General features: G+C 41.4%; 1 protein-coding gene and 1 pseudogene across 4 annotated transcripts in view; both read right to left on the bottom strand.

Moving 5' to 3' along the window:
• Nucleotides 1–14,549, bottom strand: part of TRIM63 (tripartite motif containing 63) — a 42,955-nt gene that overhangs the window by 25,435 nt on the left and 2,971 nt on the right. For 2 of the 4 annotated variants that reach the window (XM_015598888.2, XM_015598889.2), the window contains exons 2-3: nucleotides 8,313–8,395; nucleotides 7,694–7,808 (exon numbers count right to left, since the gene is read on the bottom strand). The exons of 1 other annotated variant lie outside the window; for it this stretch is intronic. The gene's annotated coding sequence lies outside the window, so the exon portion shown is untranslated. Of the gene's footprint in view, nucleotides 1–6,142; nucleotides 6,915–7,693; nucleotides 7,809–8,312; nucleotides 8,396–14,549 lie in introns of those variants that run through there. One more of the 4 variants, XR_003043826.1, reaches the window with a different exon arrangement.
• On the bottom strand, nucleotides 87–205 carry LOC112473102 (annotated as a pseudogene).

The following is a 14,549-nucleotide window of genomic DNA, read 5'->3' as shown; positions in this document are numbered from 1 at the left end:
TTTTTTTTAGGCTAGGCAACCCTTGGTTGACCTCACAGATTGCAAGGACCTTGTTAGCTTACAATCCCTTATTTTTTTTATTTTTACGCCTACAGCACCTGGTCCTCCTACGTGGTCTCCCATCCAAGTACCAACCAGGCTCGACCCTGCTTAGCTTCCGAGATCAGACGGGATCAGGCTTGTTCAGGGTAGCATGGCCGTAGACTCCCCCCACCACCCCAGTTAATTCTATCGCTGTTATTATATCTAAGGGAAAAAATTTAAAAGCAGAGAAAAGCCACAAATGCCCAAATATACATTCTGAGGCATTATTTACAATAGAAGACATTTAAAACAACAAAAATGTAAAATGTTAATAATAATAAAAGCTACTGTTTACTGAGTGTTTGAACAGGCTAGGCAGTGAGCAAAGCATTAAGAGCTGTGGTCAAGGGGACAGGCCCCAGAGTCTCAGTTCCAGCACTTATTCTCTGTGATCTTGAGCTAATGACTTAATCTCTTCGAGCCTAAGTTTCCCTATCTGTAAAATAGGGGTGATAAAGCTTCCTACCTCAAGGGCTTTTGTTGTTGTTTTTATAAGCAAACTTTTTATTGACTTTAATCCAAATATACAAATAAGTGTGCAGCTCGATAAATTTTCACAAAATAAGTGTGGTCGTATGACCAGCAAATAGGGCAGTTTTGAGGACTCCATGAGACAACACCTGGAAAGTTCTGGTACTGGGTGGCTAATGCTACTTGCTCGTTTCATGGGCATTGCGCTAAACACTACGTGCATTGTTTTTATCCAGTCTTTACAGTAACTCTATGAGGTAGGCTCTAATATATATTACCCTCGTTTCAGATAACAAAACTTAGATTCAGAGAAGTTAAATATACTGGCCAACATCACGAAGTTAGTAAATGATAGAGGTGTGAGAAGAACCCAAGTCTTCTGCCAAAAACCCCTCCCAAGCCCTTTGAGAAACTGATTCCTCAAGACATCTATTGCAGCATCAACGAATAAGTTAAAAAACTGGGTAGTCAGTGACCAGTTTGGAAAACTGTGGTCTTCTGAATTCTTAAGCCAATTAAAGAAATGTTTATTGAGCACCTACTATGTGCCAGGCACTGTTGTAGAAGCTGGAGATACAGAGCAAGCAAGATAGAAAAGTTCCCTGTCCACATAGAGCTTATGTTCTGGCAGAAGAAGAAAGACACAAATAAATAAAGATAATTTCTGATAGTAACAAATGTCATCGAGAAAATAAAATAAAATAATGGGATGGACAGAGGCTTGCAATCTGGGGGCTGTTTTAGATGAGACACTCAGGGAAGGCCTCCCAAGGGGAGGGGACTTGAATGAAGTTGGAGGCACAGGCTGTGTGGCAGCCCACGGGGAAGGTCATTCCACCAGAGCAGCAATGAACTTGGCACTTTTAAGGAACAGACAGAATAGTATGCAGCCATTCTAAAATATCATTTTGAAAACTAAAACGTGGAAAAAAGTAAAATAAAAAAGTACAAGATAAACTAAGATGATAACCATTACAATACCAGTGCACAGCTTATCCCAACCTTTGCTAGACAGACAAAATTCTAAGAAAAGTGAAACAGTTATTGAGGTGGAGTGTTTATGGACAGTTTTTAAATTGTTTTCCTTTTTGAAAAATATCTGCTATTGTCACATTATTGTTTCTGCAATTTTTTAAAAGTCAAGAAAAAAGAAGCAGCATTCCGGGGGTCTCCTACAGACCAAATAACACAGGTCTCTGGTTACTGTGAAGGCTGTGCATGGGAGGTAGATGTACCATCTTAGTGAACAGGCTGTGCAATCTCATGCTCCCTCTCTGGACCACAATACTGAACATTCAAGATGCCACATTGCCTGGTACGCCTGCCAAAGTAGCGTCCCTCATAGATAAGGGCACAGGCAAGGAAAAGCCTTTCTACTATTCACATGACATACCTACAAGAGAACTTTTTTTAATAGCAGGAAGAAAAAAGAAAACATTAAAACATAGGCAAAAGATCTGAACAGCTGATCAAAGAAGATATACAAATGGCAAATAAGCATATGAAAAGATGCTCAACATCAAATGTCATTAGGGAATTGCAAATTAAAACAACAATGTGAAACCACTATACACCTATTAGAATGACCCAAATCCAACACACTGACGATCAAATGCTGGCAAGGATGTGGAGCGACAGCAACTCTCATTCATCGCCGATGGGAATGCAAAAATGGTACAGCCACTTTGGAAGACAGTCTGGCGGTTTCTTACAAAACTAAACATATTCTTACCATACTGTCCAGCAATAGTTCTCTTTGGTATTTACCTGAATGAACTGAAAACTTACATTTACACAAAAACCTACATGTGAATGTTTATAGCAGCTGTATTCATAATTGCCCAAACTTGGAAGTAATCAAGATGTCCTTCAGTAGGTAGATGGATAAGTAAACTATGGTACAGGATATTATTCGGCACTTTTAAAGAAGGAAATTTAAAGGCATATTACTAAATGAAGGAAAAAATCAATCTGAAAACAATCAATCATACATACTAAATGATTCCAACCACATGACATTCTGAAAAAGGCAAAAATACAGAGACAGTAAAAAGTTCAGTGGCTGCCAGGGGTTTGGGGAGAAGGAGAGATTAACAGGTGAAGCACAGGGAATTTTTAAGGCAGTGAAAATGTTCTATATGGTACTTTACTGGTAGGTACATGTCATTACCCACTTGTCAAAAACCATACGCACAGAGTGAACCCTAATGTAAACTATGGACTGTAGGAGATAATGACACATCAACGCTGGTTCACGGATCATAGGAATGTACCACTCTGGTGCAAGATGTTGAAGGTTGGGGGGTCTGTGGGGGTGGAGGGACAGGGGGTATATGGGGAATCTACTTTCTGCTCAATTTTGCTGTGAACTTAAAAACACTCTAAAAAAAGGTTAATTTTTTAAAAAAAATAAATCAATATAAGAAAACAAAGAAGCATTGTCTGGTATAATTTGTTAGCTCAGGTGTGGGAATGGGAAATTCCTGGAAGATCTTTGTTCCTTGACCTCTGCCACCAGGCACACAGGAAGGAACAAAAAGAAAGTCATGTGTAAAAGGAAGAGATTGTCCAATGTCTGCTCTTCATTGGACACTGACTGTGCGCTAAGCCCTGTGCTTTATTTATAGGAACCATTTCATTTGTTCTTTCAAAAGCCAACTGAAAATGTTTCTATAATACTGAAGGGATGAAACTTATTATTATTCCCAGTTAATAGCCCAGGAAACCGAGGCTGAGGGATACAGATTTTCCCAGTCACCCTGTTCTACCTGAGCCCAGAGGCTGAGCTCTAAGCCAGTAGGGGAGGGTGAGCCCCTTCTACCTTCAATATTCCAGTCTATGATTCCACAAGTTGTTCTGTCTCTCCTGGGGACCCAGTTGGGGGGCCCTGCTGACTTGGGCACTGGATCCCTGGAAGGACCTGTGCTGTGCCCTTAGGGGACTGAGAATTGACTGCCAGGAGCTCTACTTCATGCAGGAATTTCACACCTTCCAAACCCTAGACTGCAGGTGGAGGGTGTCTTGGCAGGAGCAGCAGCCAAGAGCCGCCTCTAAGCTGGGAAAGGTCTCCTCCAGCCCTCAGCCACCTGCTCCCCAGCCCCACCCTCTCCACCTCCCACCTCATCTCTGGAATGCCAAATCCAAGAGCTGGTGGAACCAGCTGGGTTTTAATAATTAAACTCTGATATATATGCTAAGGAATAGAGAGAAGAAATAAAATGGAATCACTATAGTCAAGCTGCTGTATTATAAAATCAAGTAGTTTGAGGCATGAGGAAATTATTCTATTCTTAACTAGCCTGGGAACTTAAATTTTGGAACTTTCCAGTCCTGCGTCAATGCTGGGGAATAGATTAAACCTCCAGATAACCCTCTGATTACCCGCTGAAGGACTAAGGTATCCAGACCGCCTGACATCCATTATCCAGACCACATCATCTAGAAGATTATGTCTCAGAACAATCCACGGTGATTATGTCTCAGAACAATCCAGAGGCTAAGAACACAGGACTGATACTTCTTAAGAACGTACTTTTCACCATAAAAACTCAGCTTTTCTTTCTTCTTCAGAACACGCAGGATATTACCTAGTTGTGCTTCCCCATGCAGACCCTAAGACCCGTAAATAAATCTTTATCATTTATTTCTAGCCAAAGCCTCCAGACTTTTTGAGTTCATTTGTGCTGATTAGAGAGGCATTTCCTCCTGGCAGTCAAAAGACATTTGAATGCCTTTTCAGCCCATCTCCCCAAGCATTTCATGTCCTGAAGAGCATGAGGGTAGTAAGTAGGATAATAACAATGATCATAGTATTAAAAAAAAAATCCTCATCATCATCATTGCCACCCTGTTTTGACTGCTGTAGGGTGCCAGGCCATGGTTCCAAATGCTTTGCCCACACTGTCGCATCCAACCCCTTCAGGTACTTTTAGTGTCTCTGTTTTATATATATATGAGGAAATTGAGGCTTGTGAGAAGACAAGGAACTTGCCCCAGACCACATAGCAGGTGAACCACTCTGCAGGAACTGAAATCCTATCTGCCAGCAGCACCAACCCCTCCTGTCGGTGGTGAGAGCCAAAGTTCGGCATCCTGCTGGGGCCACAGTCAACACCGAGCCCAGTTCCTTTAACTTCCAGGAACAGAGTTGACTGGGATGGGGCAGGGGCGGGGGAGGAACTTCCAGGAAGCTGCCTTTCCGGTGGACAGCAGGACCCGGCCTACAGCCTGTTGGCTCAGGCCTCATGACAGCCCCAAGGGGCAGGGACAGGGCCAGCCTGGGAGAGGGGCCCTCCCCAGGCTTCTGGAGTGGGGAATCAGGTGACAGAACATCTGCTACTGCCCAGGGAAGACAGGTCTCTGCCCGCAGCAGGCCCTGACCCCTCTGCTCATCTTTTCTGATTCTTGCTCTCACTCACCTCTCCACTCCTTTGAGATGCTTGACTGTTTGGGGCCTCCCAGGAGACAGTCATTCACAGGGAGAGTAGCCCAAAGAGGTCTATTTGTCCAGGGGCTTGTCACAAAGGCCTCGAATTCAGACTTTTAACATTAGTTTTGAGGGGCAGTGTGCTCTAGGGGTTAAGCCTGCAGCGTCTGGAGCCAAACTGCCACTGGGCCTCCCTCCCAGGTCACTTAAGGCTGCGAAGCTTTGGTGAGGTTCCTTAACTACTCTGTGCCTTCAGTTTCCCATCTGTAAAATAGGGCTAAGTACCTACTTCATGAAGTTGTTGTGAAAATTAAATGAGTTAATAAATGTAAACTGTACATTTCTGTAAGTATAAACCCTGGCACAGAATAAGCACTCGATCAGTATCAGCTGCTATTTCTAAATAATGTTATATACAGAATCACAGACAGAATGGAAAGAAGAGGTTTATCAAGGAAACTTTAAAAAATCATCTCCTATCTTCCCACCATTCAGCACAACCACTGACACCATTTCACTCCGTTTCCTTTCAATTTTTTTCCTGTCCATCATCTTTACAACAGTTTAATCACAGCGTACTTAAAAGTCGTGCAACTTCGAGACTTTTTTTATTTAACATTTTATCCTAGGCATTTTCTATAATCATTCAATAGGTTTTTACTGAGAGTCCACTATGTGCTGAGCATGGTTCTAGGCTCTGGATATACAGCAGCCAGCAGAACAGACAAATCTCTTCTGCTGGGAGTTTACAGTCTACTGGGTGTTGCGACATCGCCTTCAGAACGCATTCTTTTACGTCAAGGTTCACATGCGGTAGAGAGCAGAAATGCGAAGCATGGACATCAATGGATTTTTACATATCTAGTCACCTATGTAACTACCACCCAGATCAAGATACAGAATATTTCCATCACTCCAGAAGATTCCTCCACCTTCTCCAGTAATAACAACCCCTCATCCCTCTAGCTAATTTTCTGGCTTCTATCAACATAGATTACTTCCACCTTTTTAACAACAGAATCTATTCTTTTGAGAATACCTACTTTTTATTTATTTTTATTAATTTATTATTTTAATTAGTTTCACGTATACAGTACATTGGTTAGACATCTATATAGTTCGTAAAACGATCCCAAATGCTCCCTCCCTCCCCAACCCTCTACCTAGCCAACATATTAATGCTAATTGCATTAGAATGCCTACTTTTTAATGGCTGCAGTATATTCCATTCTATGGACATATTGTTGGACACCTATTTTGCTTTCAGTTTCTCATCGTTATCAATAGTGCTACAGTGAATGCCTTATTTCTAATTAGCTCCTTAGGCTAGATTCTCAGAAGTGGGATGACTGAATCTTGGTAAATACTGACAGATTGCTTTCCTGATAGTTTGTATAGCTCCACCTACAGTGGGAGGAGGAAGCTATGGGCACACCACATAACTAGAGTCCAGCTCAATAACCTCCCTTCTTACCCATTTTAGCTAGAATCCTCAGCATATAATACTGTGGTACAGCAGCGTGTCTCCACAAGAAATCTAACTGGCATGAGGACTCACAAGACAGGACCTCTGTTGGTCCTGAGTTTGGGACTCAGCTTTACAATGTTAGAACTCTGTCTTCCCGCAGACACCAAAAGGGGATTTACCCTTCATCATGGATTAACAATAGCCAACCAATAGAATTTGATTCAATCATAAATCAGTTATCAATCTAGGAAGTCCCCGACAGTCAAGAAAACAATTCACATGTCAGAAGATCGGTGTGTCTGTTCTCTGTTAGAAGGCTGCAGGGAAAGGCAAATTATAATCAGAAAGTTTCTTGGTGGCTCGGTCTGGGTTCCCCAGAAAGCAGAGCTGGTGCGCAGGAAGCACTGAGGTGTGGAGAGACAGCACTCTTACTTTCAACTCAATGGACTTCCTCAGTTCCGAGTCCTTAAGGAAAACAGGGTTCAGTCCAGAATTCTTTGACAATTCGTCCTTTTCACCCCAAACTTCCAAATCCCAGGTGCTGTGCAGTCTCCCACCTGCCCTTGAAGATTCTGGTTCTCCCCATGTGCCTGACCACAGCCTAGTTCAGATCACCATCGTCGCTCACCTAGACCTTTGCAACTGACCTCCCGGCATCCCTCCTGCCCACCCTTGATTCAATCTCCACCTGATAGCTAAAAGTGACCTTTTAAACTAGAAATCTGCTTATGTTTAAAATCTCTATTTAAAAACCTTTGGTGATGGACGGCTTTGGTGATGGAATGGATAAACAAAAATCAACAGTGAATGGTTAAATGCAATGTGCTATATACACAAAATGAAAAATTATTCAGCCTTAAAAATAAAGAGATTCCGATACTTGCTACAATATAGATGAACCGTTAAGACATTATGCTACGTGAAATAAGCTAGACACAAAAAGATAAATATTTATGGTCCCACTTATATGAGTTGCCTAGAATAGTCAAATTCACAGGGACAGAAAGTAGAATAGTGGTTTCCAGGGGTTGAGGGGAAAAGTGAATGGGGTGTTATTGTTGGGTACAGAGTTTCAATTTGGAAAGATGGAAAAGTTTTGGAGATGGACGGTGGTGATGGTTGCACGACAGTGTCAATATAGTTAACACCTCCGAACTATACACTTAAAAATGACTAAACCAGTAAATTTTATGTTATGTATATTTTCCCACAATTAAAAAAAAAAACCTTCAATGACCCATTACTTTTATCTCAAAATCCGTAACACAGTCGACGCGATCCTACTGGATCTGACCCCTGCCTTGTTGGGGTTTTAAGGCTGATCGTCACACCTCTTGCCACTTCAGCTGGGATCTGGATCTATTAGGAAATAGAAATGGGAAACAGACAGATGGAGAGAGAAAGATATGGGTCTTATTATTAATAATGCTGGGCTAGAGTCGAGGCTTGTACCTGTGGCCACAATGGAGCTTCCTAAGACCGTCCTCCCTCTGTTGCCTTCCCCCAGCTCCTGATATAAACTTCCAGCTCAGTCTTCGGTAGAGCAGCTAGGCACATACGTTCCCTCAACCTAGGATGCTCTTCCCTCCATGGCTGACTTGGCTGGTTACTACTTATCAGTTATTTCTTAGCATAAATGTCACACGCTCGGAGAGCCCTTCCATGACCCAAACGACCCATCCTACCTCCACTCCCTGCCTACTACCAAGTCTCGTGGCTCCTAGAGCTATTTCTTCACAGCACTTTCCACAATTGCATTTTATGTGTCTATTTCCATAATCACTTTGTGGAAGTAAATGAAGAGATAAACTGTGTGAGAGCAGACCCTCTGCATGTTTTGCTCCTGGCCACATTCTCCAGTACCTGGCTCAGTGCCTCGCTCCTAGGCTCCTACGCATGTCGAAGAACATTTGTATGAACCAGCACTCCTCGGGAGGTTCTGTATCCTGTTGGAAGGAAAGTGTAGGTAAGGCTTTGGGGATGGGAGGTCAGGGGCAAGCCTAAGTAACATTCACTGCTGTACCTGGGGCTTCCTTCTCTGCTCTGTCCCCAAACAACGCTCAGTCCTGCTCTAAATAACTATTGACCAAATATTCAAAGGATGTCAATTTGAAGAAGTGTCCGAGTGTTTCATTTTGACCCTCAAGCCTCAATTTAAATGCCACTTCCTTTCAAAAGCTTTCCCTGACCTCTCATCTCCCTTCATGTGAGAACAGTTTAGGGTCCCCTCTTCTGGGCTAATGCAGACCCTTCTGGCACTAATCACGCTGCACTGTCTCTGCCTGTTGAGGTGTCTCCCCTACTAGACTATGAGGACCAAGAAGGCAGGGGCCTTGTTCACTGCTTTCTCACCAGCATCTAGCACAATTTCTTGCACATAGCAGGAACTCACTAAATAGCTGTTGAGTTAATGAATAAAGTGCCTACCATGTGCCAGGGAATAGCTGGCTCTGTTGGGGGTAGGGGGATATATGTAGTAATGGATACTTGCTAGCTGTTCCCCAGCCTCTGGATTTAAGCCACTTAGTAAACCCCAACCTCCAGGACATTGAACTTAGTCAACCCTAGATGAGCCAATTGGGTCCAAAAAGACTCAATTCCAGGACTGCTTGGGGAATAGAGAAATTGACTTTCTCATTCTTGTGAGATGTAAACTGGTGAGGCTGAATACCCAGGAGAACTGCTGACCTCTCTGGGCCCATGAGAGGAGCCTGAGTTAAGATGAAACCAGCACCATGGAGGGTAAAACAGAGGAAGCTGAGTCTTTGATGATATGGGAGCTGCTTAATCAACCTTTCCTGAAGCTAGTCCTTCCATCTCCATTCTTCTCAGGCACACGTGCCAATCCTTCCCTTTAAATCAGTTTGAGTTGGATTTCTGCCCTCGTAACATGCAACATCCGGAAGGGTCAGAGGCAGCATAAGCTTCAACATCTCAGTACCCACTGGGGAGCTGAGTAAAACCTCAGTTCAGGAAGCTCCTGGAATCTTGTCTTGCAGCCCTCAACTCCTCATCTACTGTGACTCTCAGATAGGGACATCACCCTCCTCCCCACCCCACCCCCCGCCCCCTGCCACATCAGACACACTTGGTGCCAAGGGCAGGGGATGTGGAGCTGGGTCTAAACAACCAGTTGTTCCTGCTGTTCTCAGTCCTTACCTAGGAGACAACTAGGACCCATCCAAAGACCAAACAGCTAAAGTTGTACCTGGCGCATGACTTTCTTGGGCCCCTAAATCACTTAACTGGGGGCTGGATAATAAAAAAAACATTTTAGTCTCCTTAGTACAAGCAGAGTGGAGGTATAAGGTCAAAGAATAAGAGTCAGGGCTGGGAGGATCCTTAGAGATGAGCTGGTCAGACCCCTCATTATGCAGATGGGAAAATTAAGGCCCAGAACTGGGAGACTTTCTCAAGGTCACACCGCATGTTGGTGGTGCCAGAGCAGGCACTTTCCTTAAAGGAGTTTCTCCACCAGAGATGGGGTTGGAGGATCCCCCAACTTGGGAGGGAGTAGGGAGGGAACACTGGTGGGGACGCTCCCTGCTATGGCAAGTCACCTTTAATAATCTGGTAGCATTCTGATAATGCCCTGTGGCTGGCCCAGGGTGAGATGACTTCAGAAGGTACTGGTCTCTGACAAAGCATCAGTGATGCCTCCAGAATTTCTACAAAGGAGGAATTTAGGGCCAGCAATCTGGTGAGAAAAGGGACAAAAAGACTTGACTTGAAGCTGTGTTTGCATAGCAAGTCCACTATTGTTACTTGATCAGGGATTCTCAATTTCCACACCATCGACATTTTGAACAGGATAATGCTTTGTTGTGGAGACTTTCCTGTTTAGGAGCATCTTTGGTCTCTACCTACTGGATATCTGTAGCACTTTCTAGTTGTGATAACCAAAAATGTCTCCAGATAGTGACAAATGTCCTCTGAGAAGCAAAATTGTCCCATTTGAGAACCACTGACTTAACTATATGTTGAAGTGGCATGATGGAGATTCCTCTAAAAGAACAGAGCCACCCCTGCCTACAAGAAAAGATCATCAGAAGGATAATCAGATTCGTGGTCACATAAGACTATGTACCTCACGGGATAACTGGCCAGAATAAATAAGATCATGCATAAGCAGTACTTTGCACTCCTGCTTGACACAGTACGTAATACGAATATTACCTATTTTTACTTATATTTATATTACCTATTTAAATTTACTTATCTTTAATTCATAGGTGAAAATTGCTCCCTGATGACCTACTTCCTGTGGACCCATTCTGATTAGGGGCATCTCCACTTGCTTCTTCCCATGTGATCCTTTGTTTGGATAGGAAAAGGAAGGTACAGAAACACCAATTTATGCAGCTTAGAACATAGAATCTTGGTTCCATCACTGGTTTACTAGAAACTTAAGTTACTGAGTCCCTGTAAGTCTGTTTACTCAGCTGTAAAATTCATAGTATGCTAATACTATCCATTCCGTGGGAGTTCTTGTGAGATTTATAAATGAAGTGACTCTAGACACAGGTCTGGGAATTCAGATCTGCTTAGGCTGGTACAGCAGTTGCACTAATAGAATCTACCACCAGAGGGCAGGATTGATGTATCCAAGTTCCCACCTATTCTAGACTATCAATTCATTTTTTGAGCATGGTTGTCTTAACTTTGTATTATGGAAAATTCAAACGTAGACAAAAGTAGAATAGTATAACAAACCCCATGTTAACATCACCAGGTTTCAACAACTACCAACATTTTGCCAATCTTTCTCTCTCTGTTTGCTATGCTGCCTGTGGAGTATTTTAAAGCATATCCCAGACCTCACTTCACTTTATCCATAATACGTCACTGTGCAGCTCTAATAAAAATCGGCTTTTATTTCTACAAGCATTATATCATTATCAAACCGAATGAAAAAAATGACAGTAATTCCTTAATTTAATCTATCAGTTCATATTAAATTTGCCCTGATCATATCATATTTGACAGGGGGCTGACTTGAATCAGAATCCAAATAAGGTTTTTGCATTTGGTAGTCTTGAGTTTTATGATTTAATATTCTATCTTCCCTTTTTATTTTCATGCCATGAATCTGTTAGGGAAACCAGGGCACTTGCCCTGTAGAATGTCTCACATTTTTAGTTTGGCTGATTGTTCGTGGTGACTGCCTGTCCCCCATATTTCTGGTAAACTGGTAATTAGATCTTGGCTTGAGTAGGCTGATTTTTTTCAGGCAAGAATATTCCATGGAGAGCACTGTATCCCTCAGTGATTTTAAGACTGGCCAGTTGGTTTAGGCAATGTCAGCCTAAGCTCTCCATTACAAAATTCCCCAAACATTTTTTACCCAATTGTTTTAGCATTTTGTGACCACTGCCTAGATAGTATTTCATTAAGGTTTGTAAAATCGTGCTTTTCTAATGCTATCATTTCTTCTGCATTTATTAGTTGGAATTCTATAAAAAATAAATTTTCTTGTGATGGATGTTAGCCTTATTGTGATCATTTCACAGTATATACTTATTTCAAATCATTGTTATACACCTGAAACTATTGTCAATTATATCTAAACTTTAAAAATACAATCTTTTCCTATATATGTGATTACCTGGAATAGAATCCATTAAGGAAAGACCAGGAGAATGTCTGATTACTTCCCTTTATTTATCAATGTTCAGAGTAATCAGTTGATTCCCTATAAAACTCCAATGGTAACAAATGTGTTGTTTTCCTTAAGTATCACTATTAATGGATTTTTATATATTTTATGTTGTAATCTATTGGAGCCATTTTTCTCTTAATGCTTAAAACTGTCCTATCTTTGGCCAGTGGAGGTCCCTTTCTATTGGTTCCTCAGTCATTGTTACATGACCCCAGTAGTCTGATAGCTTTCCTGGCTTCCAGGCACAAAACGACCCAAGCTTATCTTTCCTGTTCCATATCAGAAATCAGCCATTTATCAAATTAGCCTCAATTTTCTCTAATTTTTAATTTTTTTTTAGCTGGAAAATTGTTTTTAGAGGACAACTCTGTACACTAAGGGTTTTCATTACTACTAGGTTGGTCATTGCTTCTAAGCAAAACTAGAAAATACATATTTTAAGAGAAAAATACATAGTTCCACTATCTAACTCAGATCTAAGATTATCCTAAACATCTTTAATACCTGTAAACACTTTTCCTCATACTTTGAAAATTGTGATTCCTAATGCCATTATTTGCTTTATCCTAAAATATATCGGTTTCCAAATAGCAATATCAATATTACTACTAACAGTAAGTCTAATAAATGCAATTTAGTATTTCTTTGCAGTTCTAGCTATCCTTAGACTACATCCTATTAGGGAGACAGTCAAAATACTTATAAAGCCACTTGGAATTATTTTCTCTGTGTAGTTATATCACTGATCTGACATAGAGATGGTTCATTTGTTTCTATTTGTTTTTAATTTTTATGGACTATTTTTTTATTGAACTTTGTCTTATACATATGAAAAATATTTACAAAGTTCCAAAATAGTAACTATATAATAAAGTACATTCACAGAAGTCTCATTTCCATCCCTGCTCCTACCAACCGAGATGGTAAACCATTTTTAGAAGATTGGGGTTTATTCTTCTTCCATTTTTTCTTTAACTTTTAAATAAAGGCTATTAATGTGTATTTATATTTCCCACTTACACAGAAGTTAGCATATTATAAACAATATTATACACACTGCTTATTTCACTTAACTATAGACATCATTCCATATTGTTTTTTACTATATATAAGAAAGCTTCCACTTCTTTTTACAGCTGCATTGCACTACATCTTACTATAATTCATTCAGCCAGTTCTTTGACACGTGAGCAGTTTCCAATCTTCTGCTATAGAAATAATACCATAATGAATAGCCTTGTGCATACAACTTTTTGTATTTTTGCCAATATATCACTAGGATAGATTCCTGGAATTTAAGGATTTGACCTAGGATGACTGGGTGAAAGAGTGAAAACACATGTAATGTGGCTATATATTGCCAAATTTCCCTAGTTAGAGTTATATCATTTTGCCTTCCCACCAGCAATGTATTACTATCCTCAGTGATGCATTATTGCACCTGAAAATACTATCCTCAGGTGTATTTTGGTACCATATAGAGAAGGCTGCAGAGATGAATCACAGACAAGGTTCCCTTCTCAAGAGTCCCAGGAACTCTCAATCTGGTAGGAGAAGGCCTATGGGCAAACAAATGATGACATAATGTAATTATTACATTACATTATGCAGGGGCAGATTTGCCCTCACGCAGACTCTTTCAAAGCTAACGAAGCTTCAGAGTCCCTCACACAGACCCTTTCAAAGGCTCTAGCAATGTGTTCACCAGGCCATTTTGTAATCTCTTTCCGAAAGAGGACACCTCAAATTGTTTAAGCTTCAGGCTCCACAAACCTGAATCCACCTCACAGACTTCACAATCAGCCTATCTTTGGGAATTAGGGGGGAGTGGATTTCAAGTCTCAGTTCTGCACCCAGCTTGAAAAGGAAGGACTCCTATATTTAAGGACTGAGACTAAAGGAAAAGCCTCCTCTGACCCAGAGATACCCCTCCCCGATTCTGATCAATTACTCACACCGGTAATTGATCAGCTATCTACACAAAGCCTTCCATATTCCCCTTCTACTTTCAAGAGCAGAAACCAAGCCTTGGCAGACCTCCTATTCCCAGCAGAAAGGTGATGACTGGTACATGGCACTCAGGACACAAGTTTGAACAGATCATTGAGCAGTCTTTTGGGGCGTAGCGGGAGGTGTTACACTAGGGGAGTGGGTAATCAAGGCAAGGAACCCCCACCAAAAATCCAGACACCTTTCGGTCAAAGAAGTCAGAGATCTGTTTCACTTGTTAAAAGAGTTAATAATAAAGCCTGCCCTTGTAGATAGAGTTTGGTTAGGATTAGGCGAGATCATTTATACAAAGACCTAATCCAGTTCCAGACTCGAGAAAAGACTGATAAACGGAGAACAGAAAATGGGTATTTAGTCGATCCTTGAAAGCAGTGACAGGGATTCTTTGTACATCATGCCTTATACAGCACTAGGAGGAGGAACAACCACCT

This window comes from Pteropus alecto, unplaced genomic scaffold (assembly GCF_000325575.1).
Source record: "Pteropus alecto unplaced genomic scaffold, ASM32557v1 scaffold39, whole genome shotgun sequence".
In the NCBI taxonomy this organism is placed as follows: domain Eukaryota; kingdom Metazoa; phylum Chordata; class Mammalia; order Chiroptera; family Pteropodidae; genus Pteropus; species Pteropus alecto.
Note: the sequence above shows the minus strand (reverse complement) of the source record. Positions and strands in the feature narration are given on the sequence as shown.